Source organism: Lonchura striata, chromosome 2, assembly GCF_046129695.1.
Source record: "Lonchura striata isolate bLonStr1 chromosome 2, bLonStr1.mat, whole genome shotgun sequence".
NCBI lineage: Eukaryota > Metazoa > Chordata > Aves > Passeriformes > Estrildidae > Lonchura > Lonchura striata.
In genome coordinates, this window is record NC_134604.1 from 13,388,069 (window position 1) to 13,394,068 (window position 6,000).

Genomic DNA, 6,000 nt, shown 5'->3' on the forward strand with positions numbered 1-6,000 from the left:
CTTGTCTCTGCCATCCATCTGCTCAAGACAGTGATTATCTTCATCACTGCAGCCTTTGTCAGCTGGTTGGATTCAGAATGAGTCTGGAGAAGGTGGATGCTCTCATTTTGCTCTTCACAATTTATGCTTCGAGGTCAACTGAGCGCTGTGAACCTCGCTGCTCTAATTTTGCCTCTGGTTTTATCACAGCTGTAAAAGGAAGGGTTAGAAAAAGTTTTTACTTCAAGTCGAGGACTTGCCACCTCAGAGCCACCGAGAGATGAGGCTCAGTAAGTAGCTACCACTGAGTTTTTTATTTCAGGAAAAGTTTTGGAAAAGGAATACTTTAATCTGTTGGTCTGGAAAGTCATCTGTGAATAAGGGCAAAAAGGGTTAGTATTTTTAGGACATATTATATGTTCAAAGAGCTGTGCACAGTGCTAATGCACAGCCATTAGCAAATTGATCTTCAGCCCCTGTGCACAGTTAAGTAGGAATATTTTACAGCTGGGGAGATTGAGACAAAGCATCTTGCTTCAGGCTGCCCAGCAACAGAACTGGCTTTAGAAGTCAGCATCTCCTGTCTCCCTGTGTCATTCCCCCAGACAGCACTGCCACGCAGCAAAAAGCTGAATCAGAGGCACCTTTCTATGAGGCTTAAAGAGCATGACCATGAAATAAATATTTAACAGTTAAAGCAGAAGGCAGTCCAAACATTGCTGCTGCATTTTGAGTGCTGGGGTCCGCAGAGCAACGCCATTGATAGTTTGGTAAAACACCAAAGACATTAAATTTTATTATCAATAGCAGATCATTGCCCATCTTGGTAATCACTGGGCTATGTGTTTGATAAAAGAATGTTTGAGAACAGCTAGGGTGTTATTATATATAATTGCTCTTTACAATGACTGGATATCTCTGGTGAAAATGAATTGGTGATCTCCACTGTAGCAGAATCTATTAAATAATTGGAGAGCATGACTGGTATCTTTGATGTTGAAAGGAAGAAATTCAATAAGCAGTCTCATCGGGCTTTCTAACACAGCAGAAAAAAAGGGCTGCAGGCAGAAACGTACTGACACTACAGGTCAGTGAAGGTTTATGGATTTGTGTGCCTTAGAAAGGAGGCAGAACCTACTGTACAGAACTGTTGAACCATTAGATACCTCAGGGTGTCAGAGTATTTTTGTATAGCCTTCTAAAAATATAAATGATAGGGCCAGACATCAAAAGTCTCTCCCGTGCCCACATTTTAAGAGAATATCATGTGTCCTGAAGAGATGTCAGAATGGTGCTTCAGCTGTTTTACTATTTGACGGTGGCACATTATCCTTAGAGGATTCGTTTTCACATTTATTAACCCATCTCTGCCTCACAGACTTGCATCTCTCCATCAAAGTGCCCATTTTTCTTTGAATTAATAGCTTGCATGTATGTAGTGGCCTTCATTGCAAAAAAAAAAAAAAAAAAAAGGCATTCAGCTCCCTCTGCCAAATGTAAAACAGCTGGCAGGTACTTAGTACATCACCCTGGGAGAAAAGCTGGCTGAAGAAAGTACAAAAAAAAGTCCTTATTCTCTTCTAACAAGAGGTACCCAGGGACATTTAATGTGACCATGGGACCAGCTTTTACTGCCTCTTCTGACAAAACTGCATACAATGAGCCTCATGATGCACCCTTTATCTGCAAGGCTGAAGGAGGGAAAGGGATCAAGGGGCTTTGAGGATCAAATTATACCTCTCTAATGTTTATAGCAGCATTTGTGCTGGCATTAGGCCATAGAAGGGATATTTGGTGAAGCAGTTGACGAGATGGGGTTGGTTGGTCATTTCCTCTGTAGAGATGTGCAGTAAAGGAGAGCTGAGCACCCAGGTGCAGCAGTGAACATTCCTGCAATGCACTGGTGGTAGCTGGTGCACGGTGTTGGGATAGTGTCAGTGGCCTGCCCCGCTGTGGGTGGCCCATTCCTCACCACACCTCGTTGCTCCCAGCTGAGGAGTCAGTCAAGTTGAAGGAAACTGGCCAGGAGAAAGCACAACCACTCTGTGGTCACTTCTCAGTCTCTAGGGCAGAAAGCCAACCTCCCCGGTGGTGCTGACCTGTGCCCAGGGCCAGTGGTGGCACCGTGAGATTGTGCTGTTGCCAGCCTGTGTGAGGGATTGGAGAGCTGGGCAGGCTGGGGGGACTTTATCAATTTCAAATGCCTTTATTAATCCCAAAGCTGTGTGGCACGGGCTTGGGTGCAGGTAATAAAATGGGGTCACCCCAGTGGCTTCCTAGGCAGACATCCAAATCTTCTGACCTACAGGCTGTTTGTGGAGCTGCTGTCTGAATGTGGCATTGAAAATCCTCTGAACAGCATTATGAACTATGCAGATCTATTATACAGCATTTTTCAGGAGGAGTCCTTTTCTCAAGGAGTCCATGTTATTGTTCCATATCTCATATCCATTGCCTATTTCAAAAATACATAGCAAATGTTGAGTGTAACTTTTTCAGTAATAAGGTCTAAATTTGCTATCTTATTCAAAAGGTTTCCACCTTTAGCAAGACGCATCTCCTGTACAATGTAATGATTTATTTTTTTCATTTCACTTTATGTTGAACTGTGGGAAAGGTCTAGAATAAACATTTATAATACATAAGGTAAATGCCTTTTCAGAAGTCTCAAACGAAGTTCGTTTGATGTGAAACCATTGTTCTCATAAAAAATTCTTCTCTCCCTTGTCCACATTTTTCAAGCTTAAGCAAATTAAATGAAGAATTCATACACAGATCAAAGAGAATGTTAAAGAGTAACTTTCCTGACTTACTTTCTCTTTTAGGAGAAACTAGTAACTTTTAGGAGAAAGCTGTAACTTTTCATCTCAGATGTAGTGTCTTGATTAGTTTTTTTTCTTGCCTCTATGCTGTGCTACAGTATTCCTATTAAAATGCCTTTGGAGCTTCATAACTCCCCCATAGAGCAAGAAGCTGAAGCCTCTGTGCTGTAGAAGTGAAGCTTTGCTTGTAGTACGAGATTGAAAAGAACAGATGAGTAAAGGAAAGCAAGAAAATCTCAAAGCTATATTGGGCTTCAGACAATCCATGCTTTGGACACTTTATAAGGCATCCTTTACTCTAGGAAAAGGGTAACAGGTTTGTATTTTTGGACCAGCTTCCAAGGTCCCCCAGTAGTCTCACATTCAATGTTTTCCAGTGCACACTCAGCTACAACAGGGCTGATAATCTGTGTCACAGTGTGGCTGTGGATAAATTTGGGATTCAGAGCTTGCAGTTCTTGAGGGTCAGGGTTTTAAATCTCCTGTGAGTCTGAGCTGAACACAGAGCTAGAAACTAGCCTGTGCATGTCCTGCAGTGGGCTGGGACACTGTAGTGCCCAGTCTCTTTGAGGCATCCATGCTCACTGCACTGAACAGCATTCCAGCTATTCTCTCTCTCTCTCAAACAGCATGCCTTCATTATATTGCTATTTTTTTATCACCTCTGCTGTTTCTTTCAACTGAAATAAATGATGGGCTGCATTTTTTAATTTGTACTTGGAATGTATTTTTCCTTTGATGCCAAACAATGGATTCTTTCCTGTCGGTTACAATTTATGAAGACTAAAAAGCAGATTTTGATTCCTGTTTGACCTGTGCCACCTCAGTGTCCTGCAATCCTTGCCTCTCTGGCTTGGGTTAGACACCAACTCCTAGCAGCACGGAGGAGGAGACTTTGGTCTCCTGTCCCTATGGTAAGAACAGGACAAAAGAAAAGGAGCTCCACCCATGCACCACCAGCCTCTGCCATGCCCCAGCAGGATATTTTGGGAGCCACATCACTCTTGCCACTTGGAATGATCCCGATTGTCTCATGTTGTAATGATGATAAGACTGCAGTGTTCAAAAAGCTGCTCTGCTCCTGTGCCCCAGCTCTAAAAGCAGACCAAGGCCCTTGTGATGCCTTGGCTGATGGAGAAAATAAGCCTGTGTAAAATGGCTTTTCTCTCCTTGGCTTAGAAAATCACTAAGCAAAAATTATTTTAATAATTTCTCAGAGGTACCTTTTCTAAAATGCCAGTGCTTTCTGTAATTCAGATGTGCTTTTTATCTCATCAGCACTTCAGTACAAAGACCATCAATGTTTTAAATTGGCTCATTTTATGTTTATGAAGGCTTTCTATATTAAAAAAAAAGTCAATTAGCTCACTGGTATATACTGCTACTTCAAAAGGAGTAGAGAATGATGTATGTTTTAGATGGTCAGGACTCCTGGGATGAGTTTGGTTTAATATTTTGACAGGGAGAGGTTCCATTAAATCCATATAACTATCATGAAAAAAGGTTTTTCTCCTTTATTAAAAAGATTAACATTCTATCACCTTTAACAAGAAGGTGGATTTTTTTTTTTTTCTGATGACATCCACATTATATTTAGACTATTGAATGTAGTCCTTGCTATACTCTGCTGCTGTAATATTAGTGTGCACCCTCAATTTATCAGAGAACTTCTTGTTTTCCTCAATTTATCAGAGAACTTCTTGTTTTCCTCAATCTCAGTTCACTTGCCTCACTTACAGAATCTGCTGCTGGAATTTCATGATTAACATTTATACTTTTCACCTCATTCTATAATTTTAAGGACATAATGTGAAAAATCATAATTAAGTCACCTGATTTTTTTTTTAAATTTAACTTATGAAAATTGAAATTAATTAAATAGTCACAGCTCTGTCAAGACATTCCTGAAAATGAGCAGCACCCAGCTGACCTTGATGTACATTCTGAATGCCACGTAGCCTGTTTTTATGTCAGTGACACAGACCATTGATGTGGAAAACATGGAGCTGCAATCACATGTGCTCAGCTGGCTCCTAGTTCATGGGCAGAGTAATGTTGTCTCTACTTCTGGCTGCCACAAAGCTCCTGCAAATTAACCAGTCAGGGTGGGAAGAGCTTGGCCCTTTAGAATGATTTAAGATAAAGAAAAGTAGAAAGTTGACTTTAAGCCCCGAGCAATTTAGAATCTGATTTTAGAAGAATATGATACACAGGATAAGAGTAAAATTGTAAGATAGGGTGTGATACTGACAGCATTTAGAGCACTACTGTCAATCTCAGTGAAATGTAGGTTATATGGAGGGATTTGAAGGAAGAAAATGAGAGTGCTTTGCTGGCAAGGGAGAAGGGTGTTTTTTTAAGTAAAAGAACTTTGCTTTGAAGAGGACAGCAAGTTTAGAAGAAGAATAGACAGAAAAAAGGAAGATGTATGAATGGTGGTATTATGATGATGCTAATATCTGTAATGTTAAAGAAATAATGAGCTTAATAGCATATTTGAACATTCTTTTGAAAAGTATTGCAGGGAAACTTAAAAATGTTTTTAATGGTTAGCACTTGCTAATACTACTCCCTGCCTTGGAGTTTCCTTTAATGGGTTGCAGAATCAGCTATTGCCCTGAATGTATGTGGAGTTTAAATTATATTTATTATTTTCCCTGTTTAAGAAGGGCAGGAGTAAGGAAAAAGTCAAGGAATTTTGGAAATTATTTTAGCTTTGTATTTTCAAAGTAGTTAAACACAGAACTGCATGAAAGTGCTGTGTGCTTACTCATCTACTTCATCAAATTACTGCATTTGCTTGTTTTCTGATTAAATTTAAATTCTCTCAGGGTGAGCCTCTTAACTGTGTAATGAGAGCGAAAACTACATTTTTACTATATTTTTGTATCAGAACACTGAGCAGTTCTTTGCCTCTACTTAAAAAGACCCTCAGCTGCACTTGTTAGCCACAGTGATGCAGAAAAGAGAAACAGGGTGAGCTAGAAGTGCTTTTAACCTGGTTAAGTTGGACAGGGAACTCTGAAGAGTAAGGGAAGGGTGGGATTTTGGAGAGTCAGCTTTAGAAGCCACAGTCAGCTGTGCAGCCACTTTGTCTCATCCTGCCTTTGTAGGATGTGATGCCTGGCCCGGTCTCCATTTGTTCTGAGAGGAACTTCTATGCTCTGATGCTTTGTCCCCTCCAGCTCAAGTTTTATGT